This window comes from Xenopus laevis, chromosome 7L (genome assembly GCF_017654675.1).
Source record: "Xenopus laevis strain J_2021 chromosome 7L, Xenopus_laevis_v10.1, whole genome shotgun sequence".
In the NCBI taxonomy this organism is placed as follows: Eukaryota; Metazoa; Chordata; class Amphibia; order Anura; family Pipidae; genus Xenopus; species Xenopus laevis.
The window spans coordinates 36,107,560-36,124,650 of NC_054383.1; the positions used below are offsets into that span (position 1 = coordinate 36,107,560).

At 40.9% G+C, this 17,091-nt stretch overlaps 1 long non-coding RNA gene and 1 pseudogene across 1 annotated transcript; both read right to left on the reverse strand.

Moving 5' to 3' along the window:
- Positions 1-403: 403 nt before the first annotated feature.
- Positions 404-17,091, reverse strand: part of LOC121395383 — a 21,058-nt pseudogene continuing 4,370 nt past the window's right edge.
- LOC121395385 lies at positions 3,914-5,473 on the reverse strand. Its single transcript, XR_005962448.1, has 2 exons — positions 5,120-5,473; positions 3,914-3,963 (listed from the first exon to the last, which is right to left on the reverse strand). It is a non-coding gene; the product is annotated as an uncharacterized LOC121395385 (long non-coding RNA).

The window sequence follows — 17,091 nt, forward strand, 5'->3', positions numbered from 1 at the left end:
AAGGAAGCAAAATAAAGACATAAAAGATCCTCTAATGCCCTAGACATGAGCCCACCCTATAACAAATGTGCCATGCCCCTCAAATGGTTGGGAAAGAAATGTTAACACAAAAATTTTTAATAGCTAGGACTTTTGAAGGCAATCCCGCTTTAAAATGTGAAAAAGAACGCCAGTTTTTTATTTTTTAGAACTTTTATGGCTTTTCGGCATACAGGATATGATGTCACTGACATAAGATTGAGGAGGATGTCGCTTCATTTTATCAGTTCGCCAGGTCTAAGCTGGCAAAGGAAACTCTGGTGAAAGGGGTTATGTTCTGTAAAATTTGCAATTAGTGAATTTGCGCTCACCTGAGCAAAAACTTGCCTGGCGATAGGGTGCGAAACTGTGATAACGACGGTCTCTTTCGCTAGTGAATTGTCCTCTACTCCTGTTAGTAAATTGGCGATGTCCCTGGGGATTGGATTTCTGGTGAATATTCGCAAGCATAGACCACTTCACCTTTTAGTAAATCTGCCCCAATTTCTCTTTATCAAACAAAGAGCCACATTTTTGGTTTTGCCTGTCCTGTTTATAGGATGGTTACAATCCCTTGTTAAAGTAAACATAGCGGATTTTGTCTCCATAGTGGCTCACTATAGAGTCTCGAAGTTCTGGTTCAAGGCTGCTTACAGACATGGAGCTGAAAGGAAACAGAGAGGTGCATGTTACATGAAATTATTGGCTACCAGGGAAATAATCTAATTATACAATATTCATTAGAATGACAGATATACGCTGCTTCATATTTCGGTTCACAAGGACATAGCTTCTAATGAATAGAGAATGTGCCATATTGTTTCTTTGGCTCTGGAATTCTTGAGGCGCTGGCACAGGACGGTGTCATCTATTGATGAAAGTGGGGTTTGCTTTATAAAACATTCAGCTTTCTCAAACATTTTAAAAGTTATTTGTAAATGTATTTGCTACTGAAAGCAGTATCTGTCTGGCAGTTTATGTTTTCTGCTTGTTGATTCTGACTCCTAAAACAATGTAGTAGAATAACTAGGCCTAGAGAAGAACCAACACCTGTAACATTGTTTCAAGAATCAGACGCAGAGCAGAAAGGCATTGACAAACACTGCTCCCCGCATTTCACCTTTAGGTTAATTTTAGGTTTACCTACTTTTCTAGTAGACTTAAGGTATGAAGTTCCAAATGACAGAAATATCTGTTATTCGGAGACCCCCAGGTCCAAGCATTCTGGATAACAGATCTTATACGTGTATAGGTAAAATTCAGGGTAGTTTAGCAGTGTATAGAAAGAGAAAGTCCGTACCATCTCTGTGGAAACAACGAGCAGGCAACAGGAACCATAAAGAGCAAGCTGCAAGAGAAAGAGAAGAGATCAGCCATTGCATGTGATGCACGACAAATAAAATAAATAGAAGGAGAGACTAGTCACCCTATGTCATGGTAGAGTTCAGAATGGAGTAGGGATGCACCAAATCCAGGATTTGGTTCGGGATTCAGCCATTCTCCGCAGGATTCCGATTCATCGAATCCTTGTGCATGGCTAAACCGAATCTGATTCATAATTTGCATATGGAAATTAGGTGTGGGGAGGGAAATCATGGGATTTTTTGTCACAAAACAAGGAAGTTTAAATCATTTCCCCCACATTTTCCTTTTGTGCCTCTAATTTGCATATGCAAATTAGGATTTGGATCTGTATTCTGCCAAATCTTAAACAAAGGATTCGGCCGAATCCCAAAAAGTGGATTCAGTGCATGCCTAGAATGGAGTTCCGCAACGTCGATTTATTGTTAAAAAACCCAGTTACTTTTATTAATCCACATTAAAACAGCACGCAGATTGTGTCCCCTAATCAGAAACGCTCGAAACGCATCAGGTGACACATTGCACTCTGTTTTAATGTGGTTTGATAAAAGTAATTGATTTGAAACAATAAATAGATGTTGCTGGAACTCCATTCTGAACTCTTCTATTTGATGTGGCATGAGACCCCAAGGGATTCCAGCACTCGATATCTGTGACCACGGACCGTGCCATTGGAACTCCACAACTGAGCGGTGATTATTTATGTTTACCCTATGACATGGTACTACTTTCCTATCATTTCACCCCCAACAGTGAGCAACTGTGTCAGGGTCCCCAAAATCTCATCAACAGCAATTGGAAGTGATAGGGGATATTTCAGGCATTTTACTATGGGTGGGTGAAATACCCAAAACATCTGTGTATGCGCCATAGGCCTTCAAACCCCTGAAACACTTTCCTTGCTTTCCCCTTTGAATTAGTCTATCCCAATGGTAGCCCCATCCTGCACCCTAAACGAACAGTCACTTTTATATCCACCACTGCTGTCTTCAAGGCTTTAACGCAGACTTTAGACCCCCAACAACCAAAAGGTGGCAACTAATAAATAATACTTTATATATATATCACCAGTGTATCATATGCGTATCTCCAATGTGCCAAAATCCATGTTATGTTGAGAAGAATTTTTATACATTTTCATGCTGGGTGCCAGCGTGAGTCTATACGGGCTTCTTCTCAACATAACATGGATTTTGGCACATTGGAGATACACATATGATACACTGGTGAAGGGAGAGTACACTGTGGTTTCTCTGCTCAGGTGGAGGGTTCACCAGTTGCACAATTCATGTGGACACATCAGGGTAAGTACTTACCTATTTTTTGTAAGGAATATATCCTGGATGATAACGTTCACAGAGTCATTCAAGACACAGTATATATTAATGAAGATATTGATATGTTAACTACACTTTTACTTATTTATATTGTTTGTAAGAAATATGTCCAGGCTGAGAACTTCTACACAAGTCACTTATTCATATATGAATGAAGACACTGATCTTTTTTCACACATTTATTTTGCACTATTTAAAGACACAGAGTGGTGGCTGGTTTAATATGGACATATGCACATCAGAATAAGCGGTTCTACTTTTTTATATACTGTATGTTATTACACACACACAATTACACATATCATTGCACAACCGCACAGAAGTCGGACAATAGTTTATTAACACAAACTCCGGCAACACTTGAAACAAACAGAAGTTCCGGTAAGCACGCTGGGACCATTACCATGGTTACAGGACGCTCTGGCTGCGGAGAAGTAGTGGTGCGCTATGTCTGATGTGCGGTCACAAATGGATACTTTGTACGGGTAAGAAGATACACGGGGTAGCTTCATAGTTGCAGTGCCACTTCTAGACTGGGATCGCGGCATAGAGCCGGTAAAGACAAGGGTGAGAGTAACTGTGAGGGTAGTTACAGTTCTGCAAGATCTACATTTGAACTTGTGACGGCGAGGTGAAAGGGCTGGTGGGCCTTGACATTGGCTAGTTTGTAAGAGGACATTGAGCTAAATAAAGTGTCTGATTTTTGACATTAAATAAAATTTCTACACAACAACGAAAAAGTGAATATATGTAAATTAAGGATGATGTATGGGCCAATGCAAGCGGGTTACGTCACTAAGCGACGGGGATTTGTAATTTTGCGCCTTTTTACTGTGCATATAGAGATGGTTTGCATTTGTATCTGTGACTTTGACAAAGGCTGGGATACAGCCGAAACGTTAATGTTCTACAATAAAATATTTCATATTTTCGTAAGCCCTGGATACTCGCACCCAGGCCAACAAGACATTTGTAAACGTGAGTGCTGCGATTGTGGGGAAAATATATATATGTATATATAGCGATGAATTCCACTGTGTATGCACAGTGGAATAAATAATTATTAATTGGAAATATCGGAGTACATATCTTCTTCATCACATTTTGATATTGTGTGCGTGTGTGTGTGTGTAGGCTTGTATACTGCATATTGTCAAATTGAACACCTCCATTCAAAATGCAACTGCTTCACTTACTTTCATAAAGGGAAAAGACTCCAGCCTTTCCATCAAGATCGGTAAGAGAACTAGACAGAAAGGAACCACAGTTAAGGCAATGTTCAAGGATAATTAATACGTGTAAGGTGCCATTCGGGCTGCATGCAAAAGTGCCCTCCAGTGGTGAAACTGCCAGAATCTATTCTTAGTTTTACCAACCAAATCATGTCTGAAACATGAAAATACCTGTTTTTTTAATAATAATATTTAGCATTCCTTAAATCTATATTTGAATAGTAAGTAATAGCCAGTTAAAGACAAAGAGGAAACATAAGAAAGGAACAGTGGAGTGAATAAACTGGAAAATAGAAAGGAACGAAAAACAAAGACAATAACATCTAACAAACATGCCTGATTGGTCTAAAAAGGCATTCTCTGTTACTAGGGATGCACCAAATCCTGGATTCGGTTTGGGATTCGCCCAAATCCAAGGAATTTTTTATCAGTATTCAACCAAGAGCCTAGGCGAACCAAATCTTAACCCTACAGAACTGAAATTATCCAGGATTCGGTTGGGGATTTGGCCTTTTTCAGCAGGATTCGGATTAGGCCGAATACTTGAACCCGGTCAAACCTAATTCTAATTTGCAGATGTAAATTAGGGGTGGGAAGGGAAATCACGTGACTTTTTCTCACAAAATAAGGAAGTAAAAAAGAATGTTTTCCACTTTTTCCTTTCCTGCACTAATTTGCTTTTGCAGGTCGAATCTTTCACAAAGGATTTGGGGATTCAGCCAAATAGTGAAATAGTTGCATCCCAAGTATCAGGTACTTCCACCTAAGTGCCGGCTATTCAGACACAGAAGGCGGCTTCTGTATTTTCCAGTACCCCTTGATTCGGCACCGAACCCTAAAACGCACCCCTATCTGTAACCACACTTTTACACCCATATACTGTTTCATCATCCCCCAAACCCCCTAAAGAGTTCCCCCCATATATCTCTACCCTTAGGTCTTTATCTTAACACTATCCTAACCCACCTCACTACCATCCTTCATCTCACCTCACAGTTGGGTTCACATAAGGCCCATGATAATCAAAACAAAGCATTTAAAAAGTTCCATCTTTAATAAGCAAAGCAGCCAGCCTGGAACAATGTGATGGATACGTGAGAAGAAGATTTGAGAAAGGGGAGTGTGACAAAGAGGTGCCAGGTGGAAACAGACCCATGTACAGATACTTACTCATCCCAGGGGCGGCCATGGCTATTCTGGAAATTACAACTTGGCTGATTCCCTTGATAGCAGCTTTCTAGATTTACAATGCAAAAGTAGACATTGTATTAGTGAACAATGGATAGAGGAAAGGGGAAGAATGATTTACAGTTCATAATGAGAGCTATTTATGGACAGAAAAGGACACTTGACACATGACTGTGAAATATGAAAAAAGCAAGGCTGATCCTATGCATCAAATTGTGCTCTCAATTCATAGGGGCAAATTTACTAACCTCAGAAAATTCGCCAGCGACGGCTTCGCTCACAGCGCAACACTTCGACAGGCGTAGATTTGCCAGGACAACGCTAATTCACTAAAATCTGAAGTTGCGTCCAGGGCGCCGAACGCAGGCGAAGTTGCACTAGCGTTAATTCGGCAAGCAGAGCGAAGTTGCACTAGCGTTGGCTAATTTGCATCTACTCTATTGCACTTCACCTGGTCTGAGGTTGCAAAGGCAAGTCTAACGTTCAGTAAAATGTGCATCTTAGTGAATTTGCGAAGTAATGCTCTTTTGCCAGAGGGAAAATTCGCCTGGCGTTTGAGTGCGAAGTACCGCTAGAGTCCATCTCCTTCGCTAGCGAAGTTACGCCTTAGCCCGTTAGTAAATCGGCAAAGTACCGGAATGACGTCACGCTGGCAAATTTTCACCAGCATTAGTCGCTTTGCCCTTTAGTAAATTTGCCCCATAGAGAGGCTGCCCTGGCATGTGTCTGGAACACTGTACATGCTCAGTATGAGCTGCTGTTGGGAATCTTCGGGGTTATCAGAATTCATCCAAACATCAGCAGAAACTGAGGATACATTTGACACAGAAGCCGACAGAGTTGATTATTAAAGGGGTGGTTCTACAGCAAATTGTCATATACAGGTATGGGATCTCTAACTTGGTAACCGGATATGCAAAAAGCTCAGAATTCTGGGAAGGCCATATCCCATAGGGTCCAGGCTAAGCAAATCATTTTAAAAAGTATTTCCTTTTTCTCTGTAACAGTAAAATAGAACCTTGTACAGGTTTGGCCTCCCAAGAATAAATAATGAAGACCAATTGAACATTTTCTTAGAATTGATTGTTCTAGGACATACTATAAGTTAACCACCCCTTTAAGAAAATATGTATTTTTTCAGTGGGTTTTTTTCCCCATTTCTTGAGCTAAACAAAGCAAATAGGGGAACCAAAGCTACTCCATGTTTGGTCCATGTAAGGTAGATAATTAAATTACCAGTATACAACTCCTTTCCTTCGATTTCTGCTGCAACTGTTTTGGCAGGAGTCCATTATTCAGGGGGATTATCTGTGCACTGGGAATCTAAACATGGAGTAGTTTTAGTTTCCCTGTTTAGCTAGAGAAATAACAAAAAACATAGATTTTTTATTACACAATTGGTATACAATATGGTCAGCACCAGCCATATTCATTGCACTTGTGTTGAACAAGGGAGTATACTGCCCCTTTAACACACCCAGACATGCTCCTGCCCCCAACAGGGTTGGACTGGGCCAATGGGAGAAAACCTTGTGGGCTCTGGCCATTGTGGGCCCTGCCAACTCAGGACCACTGCCTGGCTGGGATCTGCAAGCCCACCTTCCCTACTGGCTGATATCTGCTTATCCACCCTTCCTGCCGACCACCCCAGCGGGCCAGAATTCACAGAACCCCCCCCCCCCACACACACACACGATTGCTGGGATCCACAAAAAAAGGGGGTTCATTCACATGCGGGTATCCCTATTAGCTTAATATGGTTTCCTTTAAAGGACAAGTAAACCTTAAAAACAAGCGAATGAAAAATTGATGAAAGTGCTTTTCTAAGCACTTTTGCAATGTACATTCATTATTTATGTGTTTTTAATTCCAAGATATTAAAGGATACATGTACTGTTAACATAAATGGATTTTTGTACAACTGCTCCACTTGCTGGTCATTTTCCGAACATCTGACCAAGTATTCAAGGAAGTTGAGAAAGAAAGAGGCTGCTGTGATGTTCTTTTGCTTAGGGAAGATTTGAGAAAGTTTTCTAATTTTTTTTCCTAAGCAGAAGAACATCACCTCTTTATTTCTTCTGACAACTTCCTTCACTGCTTAGTGGTCAGACTGGTCAAAACATGACCAGCAGGTGGCAGAATTGTAACAAAATTCTTTCATATTAAGAGTACATGTATTCTTTAATATCATGGAATTAAAAATATATAAATAATGAATGTACATCGCAAAAATGCTTAGAATAGCACCATCAATTTCACTTATTTTTAAAGGAGAAACAAACCCTTAATAAGGGTTTAAGCCTAGCTTCCCACCCGGGCAAACGCCCCATATGCTTTACTTAGCCCTCCGTGCAGATTCTGTCCAGCGGAGTTCACGGGCGCCATCTTCAGCAATCTTCGGAATGAGACCGTCGAAGCGGCGCATGCACAGTTGGAGCAACTTTCTTTAATCGCGACAACTGCGCATGCGCCGAAACTCACATTTGCCGTATCGCCGGTCTCATTCTGAAGATTACCGAAGCGGCTGAAGATGTCGTCCGTGAACTTTGCTGGACAGAATCTGCACGGAGGGGTTAAGTAAAGAGTTAGGGGCATTTGCCCGGGGGGCAGCTAGGCTGGGGGGGATGGGGGTCTATGCAGGGTAGGGTTTTTTTTAATTAAGGGTTTGTTTTTCCTTTAAGGTCTACTTATACTTTAAACTGTGGTTTATTTGGTTAATCCAGTGAGCACACTGTGGCAACCCACTTACTGCTGTCTCATCATAGGAATGTTGACACAATTGGCAGCCGCCACGGCAGCGAAGGGAACCCATCGTGCTATCAAAGTAGGCGCTTTCTAAAGGGAAACAATGGAAAAAATATGAGAAATGGAGAAAATCCAAGGGACGCAGAAACACTTGAACTTACAGACACGATGATCTGTTGATGTGATTTGAAGTGACAAGGGAATTCAGCAGACCATCAAAAGGACAGCGATACAGTATATGTTTGCCCATATTCAACTATTTGTAAAGTGCTTTCCTCATGATAAAAAGCAAAATATATGTTAGTTTAAAATCAAACGCTCCATTTAATTATTCCCCACACATGGCAACAATCTGTGTGGGTCACCTTTATGTTAACTTTTAGTATGTTATAGAATGGCTAATTCTAACCAACTTTTCACTTGGCTTTCATTCTTTCATTTACATAGTTTTTTTTTAATTATTTGCCTTCTGCCTTGTCTTTCCAGCTTTCAAATGAGAGTCACTGACCCCATCTAAAAAACAAATGCTCTGTAAGGCTACGAATTGTATTGTTATTCATCTTTGTATTCAGGCCTCTCCTATTTATATTCCATGCAACCATGCACTGTTTTGAACAAAAGATTGATGAAATTGCATGACTGGAGAGGTGCCGAATAAAAAGCTACATAACTCATAAAAAATGAAAACCAATTGCAAACTGTCTCACAATATATTTCCCTTTAAGATTACCTTGGATGACTTCTTGAAAAAGAAAGTAGGGGTATATATGTGCACTGGTGAATACATTGGTCAATATTTCTATACATTTCTAAAAAAAAAAAAAAACAAAAGCTAAATTTTACATACCTTAGTGTACAAGTTTAGTCCTACAGCTGTAGCCAACGCTGTACTTGTGGCAGTCACGTAAACCACGCCAATCTGACTATAGGGGAATAAGAGACATAGCTGTAAGGCACAATTCTAAAAATCCATTAGACATAATACAGATTCTATGCCTTTGGGTTGTTATACCTGCACTAGGTGCCACATGGGTGCCATACTGTACATTTTTATTTTACTATAGTGCTTAGACATCTAGATATTGGCAGTATGTAGTCAAAAAGAAAGTATTATGCCTTATAAATGTTATACTGGGATTTTCTAATTGCTGAAGACACTGCAATATTCTGAGCATTTACCATTAGCCTGAAGGCCACACCTGTTTAGCCTGTATGTTCCATAGAATTACTATAAAAGCCAGGACCACCATCAGCTCCGTGACCTTCTGATGTGTAACTATTGTATGGGATCTGTTATCAAGAAATCCCTTATCCAGAAAAAAGGCTGTCTCCCATAGCCTTCATTATACACCTTGTACTTGATCCAAACTAAGATATAATTAATCCTTATTGGAGGCAAAACCAGCCTATTGGGTTTATTTTATTTCTAGTTGACTTATAATATGAAGATCCAAATTACAGAATGATCCATTATCTGGAAACCCCCAGGTACTGAGCAATCTGGATAACAGGTCCCATACCTGTATTACTCTCAGAATCATTGTGTTGCTTTGTTGTTTCTATGCACAGCAGTAACACTTACGTGAGAGTGATTGGAGACGCTGCGTTTCTGTTTGTATAGTTCACCAAAGCATTGAACGACTGGTTGACCCACTGCCAAAACACCACCGCCGGATCAGTTCTGACAAATGAAATCCAAAAAACAAAGTGTTAATGGCAATAGACAAGCTAATTGAAAGCACAAGGTAGAAAGGTTCTACTAACTTTAAGTATTACACCTGAGCAGGGTGCAGATTAAATAGATGACTACATTAAATATGACATTGCTATTTCATGGAAAAACCATTTCCATTATTAGAAATGTATTTTGCCCTTATTAAAAGTATAGTCAACCCCATACCCTGCCCTTGTGCAAACAAAAGTATATGTGCGTTGTATAATATCACTATTACTTATGGATCTTTATTATAGGCAGAATCACTGTAGTGCCAACAGCTAAAGGATAAACCAGACGGCCACATTCTAGCATATCAAGAACCATACTAACCCAGATGTGATTTAAGATTCCTACCCATTCCTCATACCAGTCGGCTCCACGCTTCCTACCCATTCCATATTCCATTCTAAACCAAGCTTCCTACCCATTCCTCATTCCAGTCTAATCCAAGATTCCTATCCATTCCTTATCTCAGTATAATCCAAGATACCTACCCATTCCATATTCCAGTATAATCCAAGCTTCCTACCCATCCCTCATACCAATCTAATCCAAGATTCCTACCCATTCCTCATTCCAGTATAATCCAAGCTTCCTACCCATTCCCCTCCAACTGAAAGTGTTTTATGTGTTATTGTTTAGACATGGAGTAATTTAACGCTAAGATAAAGACAGACTGTGCAATCAAACTGCAATCCACAATAATACTATTAAAATATAAATATATTAAATGATTTTAAGGTTCCATAAAATTATATTTGTTTCAGCTACCTTATGGTATTGTGTGCACTATTTTTTTTAAATAAATATTTAGAAACCTCACTACTTCCTGCACTGAGTTAAATGTCAAAATATAACAAGACTGTTGCCTTTCTGGTAAATCAAGCCACGAGGTTACCAGGATGTTCACTTCTCAAGACAAACAAAACAATGATATTGTTTCATTTCTTTTCAGGGTAATGTCACCTCCCAGTGAACGCAAGGAACACATCCCACTGCACAAATACCCATGTGTATCAGCTTTACACTTGAAAATTAGCCCACCCAGAGCAAGCAAGGAATTTAAGAGCTTATATTTACGTTTATTATGTTTACAGGCAGACACCACTGCACAACAAAAATATACAACCACTCCCATATGAACACAAGATGCACAGAGGAACCAGGTGCAAGTCTGTATTATGGGCAGGTCTAGTTCAGCAACATGAAGCATGCCAACAACAGTCATCTCTGAATAAAATTAAAGCACTTAGGCCAGAGAGGTATAATTATGGTAAAAGAGTTTACTGAAAACAAATTACCTTGCTGTCACCCTTGGGTTATTCTCACTAGGGTGTAGCACCTGATTAATGGGGTTGTTCACCTTTAAATTAACTTTTAGTTTGAGAGCGACATTGTGAGACAATTTGCAATTGGTTTTCATTTTTTATTATTTATTGCTTTTTGAGTTATTTAGCTTTTTACTCATCAGATCTCCAGTTTACAATTTCAGTAATCTGGTTACTAGGTTCTGATTTACCTTAGCAACCATGCATTGATTTGAATAACAGACTGGAATATGAATAGGAGAGGGTCTGAATAGAAAGATGAGTAATATAAAGTAGCAATAACAATACATTTGTAGCCTTAACAGAGCATTTGATTTTAGATGGGGTCAGTAACCCCTATTTGAAAACTGTAAAGAGTCAGAAGAAAGGCAAATAGTTAAAAACTTGTAAAAAAAAGAAAAAAGTGGCCAATTGAAAAATTGCTTAGATTTAACCATTCAATCACATACTAAAAGTAAACATAAAGGTGAACCACCCCTTTAACATGCTCACCTGTTTTCTACCAGTAGGTTAAAAGCAACCTGTAGCAAAAACATTGGGTGTCCTAATTTGTGGCCTGTACCTGTAGAACTGAAGCATGCACCCTGTAATGGCCATTCCGCCAGGGAATTGGAAAGACATTCTTCCAATCAGATTCATTTTGTCCCCGGTGTCCGGATGAAAAGCAGAATCATAAAGCTTCTTGGCATAATGCAGTTGTTGGTGGCACAGAACCTGCTCTGAGAAAAAGAGATGTATGATTATCCCCAGCATACTACACACAGAGACTGCACCTAATTAGCACCTATGATAAATTACAGGATGCTACGAAAAGCTCAAGGTGGGTCATGCGGGGTCAGTATGTACTGCTCTTAATATGTTATTCAAATATAATTTGGACTTTTTAATTGATTATGAGTCAATGGACATATATCTTAGATAAATGGCTATTACATACAGAGACTGGATCTCAAAGGGGGGAAAAAAAGTGTAAATCACTGAGGGGGGGGGGGCTAGGCAAATGTACGGCACCCCCAGTGATTGTAATCACTTACCTGATTCCCCAGGCTGGTGCTCCTTTTAGCAGAAAACTACACCGGTCTTAAGGTGGCCATACATTATAAGATATTTCCCCAATATGCCCACCAAAGGCAGGGCGATATCAGGCTAATACGACTGCTCGGCCTTAGGGCCAAATAATCAGATTACAATGAAGGGAATAGGTGCCGAGAGGACAAGGTCCGCATCAACTAGCCGTCAAAAGGACCTGAATCAGCAGCTTAAATCTGCCTGGTTACAGCCACCTTTTACAAGCACCACAATTACGGGGGGGTTGTCAAACATTTGTGCCCCCCATTGATTTACACTTTCTCCTTTAAAGGGGTTGTTTACCATCCATCACTTTTTTCAGTTCAGTTGGTTTCAGATAATTTCCAGAAATAAAGACTTTTTCCAATTACTTAATTTTCTATGTGTGACTGTCTTTCTAATATTGAAGTGTAAAGTTTCATTTTCCACCTTCCAAAGCAGCTATGGGGGGGGGTCGCCGACCCTGTAAACTGTTCTCAGTTGATACATTTTTTACCACTTACCTGCAGGAATCCACAAGCTGTTTTGCTCTATCCAATTCCTGTCCTGGGATCTGTAATGTTAAAGAAGTGCTTCAACCTCCCCACAAATGTACTTTGGTCCCATCGGGGAGCATCAATGTTGAATTTAGCGATCTCCATTGCCATAGTGGTCCTTTCCTTTACCTGAAATACAAACATTCTGCAATCTTATCCAATTCTAAAACAATATTAATGAAGTGTTTGTTTCCGGCTGAAAAAGTAACTGTAGAAGAAGCAGACCCTGCTTAGTGTAGAGTCCTGCGCGGAACCAATTTCTAAGACCCGGACCCAACACCACAACCCAAACCCGGATATTTACCCACTTTGATCCACTACCCGACCCACAACTGCCTTATCCGGAACCCTCGACCACCATCAAACAGGAAGTGATGGTGCTACACCCGGAAGTGGCGTCATCAAAAGTGGGCGGGACAGATACAAGTTTTGTAAAACTCAAAGGAGTAAAATATAGACAATATTACATAAAATAATTAAGATAAGAAATTTAGATGAGACCTGCAACTCCGCAGACCCAGGGTATCCCCGCACCTGAAAATCCTCCCCTCATACACAACACAGTGCATGCTCACAGGGAAAGTCACCAATGTGATAACATACTGTTCCCAAATGCCTAAACAATGATGAAAGAATTGAAAAGAATTGTGTAAAACTGGCAAAGGCACATTGATGACTGATTGTCTGTCAATGCTGTGAGCAGCTAAACACATTCCCAATTAGTATTGCTGCCCACACACAGGCAAATTGGTGTGTATGGGGATGGATGATTAATTGGATTAGCCTGATTTGTGCCAAAACAGATGTGTGTGTATATGGCCAGCTTCAGATCAACATCCAATCACACACAACTGACCTAGCTAGGCTTCTGCCCATGTTGCAATAGATGACCTTCACCCAAAAATATGCTGAGGGGAGCTCTACCTGTTCCGATATGGGGCTTCCTACTGAATAACCATTGAATCCAAGGGGGAGCAATTCGGCTTTATTCAGTACATTAATTAGTAGTATTTGCAGACACTGAGCCTCATTATCCAGCGCAGGATTCTCCATTATCAGGGCAGTTAATTGGAAACAGCAGAATAATGCATTGGGGCACAATATTCTATGGCTAGATACTTATGAGCAAGCTCACGTCACAGGTCATTATAAGTGAAGAGCTGCAGTGCTATTATACAATGGATTCTTTTTGTTCCAACTTGCAGACCCAGTAAACCACACAAAGACCAATGGTCTCTAAAACAATATACAGACACACGCAGATCCAAACATGCTGTCCTTGCACGATGACATGTAGATCTGAACACACATTCACTCTTAAACATATACAGACACCTACAGGCCTCACCAGCTACGAGGAAGGAAAAAATATACTGGACTGAGAAAAAGGGGAACTAAAGGCTTTCAAATAATTTGTATTTTTTTCAGTACATCATTTTGATTAATTTTATTTAAAGCAGGCCATGTCCAAAGTGCGGGCCGTTTTCAAAATTTACACCGGCCCTCAGCCTCCGTCATGAAATTAATAATAATGAGGCCCCCCAGCACAGTGAGATCAGGAATCCCATAGCAGTAATATTAAGGCACATTAGTGAAATGATCTGCCACTTGTCTATACTGCTGCCTGTGTGCTGAAGGTGTTAGCAATAGACACACACTGGCACGCGCTGTTTTCCCGCATACTTTCTTTAGAGCTGAAGGTGTCATAGACGTACTGACGCAAAAACGCCACGTCTGGCCTTGCCCTACAAATGCTAAAGAGATAAAGCATTATGAAAAATAAAATTTCTAAAAAAGGAAAATAACCCTCAGGGCACAGATGCCAATCGCTGCGCTTGTTTTGCCCTTCTTGAATAACAAGTTATACATGTAAATATTAAGATTGTAACTTACAGAAAGTGCTGAATAGAAAGAGTTAAAGGGAGGCACATTGTAAAACAAGTGGAAAGCATCCAGCTGAACAATAATGATCAGCACAGCAATAAAACGCAAATATATATTTGTATTTCAATAATAATACATATTTAAGAAGTCAGTCAGCTAGCAAGTAACCAGCACCATTGTATTTGCTCAAGTCACATGGCCACACAAAGGTAAGTGCCCCTTGCCCTCTATACTGTAACTATCACTTCATGTCAACTTTAATAAAAAAACAGAAAAAAAGGCAAAAGGAAAACAGGATGAAGTGACTGCAGAGGAAGACAGACTTGTCTTTGGAAAAAACTACAACTTCCTACATCCCCTATTGGGAAAGGGCACTCAGAGTTGCAGCTGTAGCACAACAAGCTTCACAAGGGGTTGCCCACTGCTACTGTACAGGAATGTGACAGCCACCTGGCCACCATATCTCACTCTTATTGTTTCCTTTACTCACCGGGGACTCTACGCTGGCAGAGGCGCTGCTGGGAACGACCTGTGACAGCAAAAGAGTCATCTTGCCGCTGTGTTCCCTTCCTCCTCTCAGCACCCAGTCCCCTTCCCTTGTGCCTCTCCGACAGGAACACGGCTCCTGTACCCAGGCAACACCGGCAAGCTCCCACAAGCCCACCTATCTTGAAGGAGAACGACCAGACACGCCTACGCGGGAGCAGTCATTGGCCTTTTCTTTTAAAAGTTCACAAAGACCCTATAGCTGATAGGCTGCTGCCGGCACGGAAGTCGCCGATGATTGGTTATAAGTGCGTCGGAATCTGACAGCCATGTTGAGAGAGGCTGCTTGCTGCGTAAACTGTGGCCTCTTCCATAAACAAGTTGGGTTTCGACAGCGCGGGTTGGTTTCTGATTACAATTCGCTTGTGACAGGGGACACCAAGTGAGACAAGGCCTTTTTATTATAAACAGAAGCTTTCTCTTGTTCTTCTCCAGTCAAGGAGACAATGGACTGTAATAAAACAATGTCCCCAGTAGTATGAGGCCTACTTTTGGGCTACTTTTAAAGTGGCTTTTGCTACTTTTTGCTAGTTTTTATATTGTCTTTGGCTGGTTTTTGAAATATAAACCTGGCACTCCTGCTGTTATCGTGGCGCAAAGGCCTCATACTACTGGGAATTGTTTTATTACAGTCCATTGTCTTCCTTTGACTGGAGAAGAACAAAGAGAAAGCTTCTGTTTATAATAAAGGCTTGTCTCACTTGGTGTCGCCCTGTCACAAGCGAATTGTAATCCGAAACCAACCCCGCGCGTCGAAACCCACCTTGTTTATGGAAAGAGGCCACAGTTTAGCGCAGCAAGCAGCCTCTTCTCAACATGGCTGTCAAGATTCCGACGCACTTATAACCAATCATCGGCGACTCCCGGGTGCCGGCAGCAGCCTATCAGCATTTATCAGGGTCTTGTGAACTTTTAAAAGAAAAGGCCAAATGACTGCTCCGCGGTAGGCGTTGGTTCTGGTCGTTCTCCTTCAAGATAGGTGGGCTTGTTGGAGTCTTGCTGTGTGCCTGGTAAGCAGAGCCGTGTTCCTGTCGGAGAGCACAAGGGAAGGGACTGGTGCTGAGAGGAGGAAGGGAACCAGCGCAAGATGACTCTTTGCTGTCACAGGTCGTTCCAGCAGCGCTGCTGGCAGCGTAGAGTCCCCGGTGAGTAAAGGAAAACAATAAGAGTGAGATATGGTGGCCAGGTGGCTGTCACATTCCTGTACAGTAAGCAGTGGGCAACCCCTTGTGAAGCTTGTTGTCTGCAGCTGGCAACTCTGAGTGCCTTTCCCAATAGGGGATGTAGGAAAGTTGTAGTTTTTCCAAGACAATCTGTCTTCCTGCTGCGTCACTTCATCTGTTTTCCTTTTGCCTTTTTTCTGTTTTTTTATTAAAGTTGACATGAAGTGATTAGTTACCAGTATAGAGGGCTAAGGGGGCCTTACCTTGTGTGGGCCATGTGACTTTTGAGAAATACAAATGGTGCCTGGTTACTTGCTAGCTGCCTGTACTTCTAAATATGTATTATTAAATTGAAATACAAATATATATTTGCTTGTTATTGCTGTGCTGATCATTTTGTTCAGCTGATGCTTTCCACTTGTTTTACAAATGTGCCTCCCTTTAACTCTTTCTATTTCCAGGCACTTTCTGTAAGTTACAACTTAACTATGTTACATGTATGAACTGTTATTCAGAGAAGGGCAAAACAAGCGCAGCGATTGGCATCTGTGCCTGAGGGTTTATTTTCCTTTTTTAAGAATTTTTATTTTTTCATAAGCTTTATACTGCTTTAGCATTTGTAGGGCAGGCCAGACGTGGCGTTTTGCGTCAGTACGTCTATTGACACCTCAGCTCTAAAGAAGTATGCGGAATACAGCGCGTGCCAGTGTGGTGTCTATTGCTAAACCTTCATGCACACAGGCTAGCAGTATAGACAAGTGGCAGCATCATTTCACTAATGTGCCTTAATAGTTACTGCTATGGGATTCCTGATCTCATGTGCCTGGGGGGCCTCATTATTGATTAATTTCATGACGGGAGGCTGAAGGGCCGGTGTAAATTTGAAGAACGGCCCGCACTTTGGACATGCCTGCTTTAAATAAAATTAATTCAAAATGATGTACTGAAAAAAATACAAAATTATTTT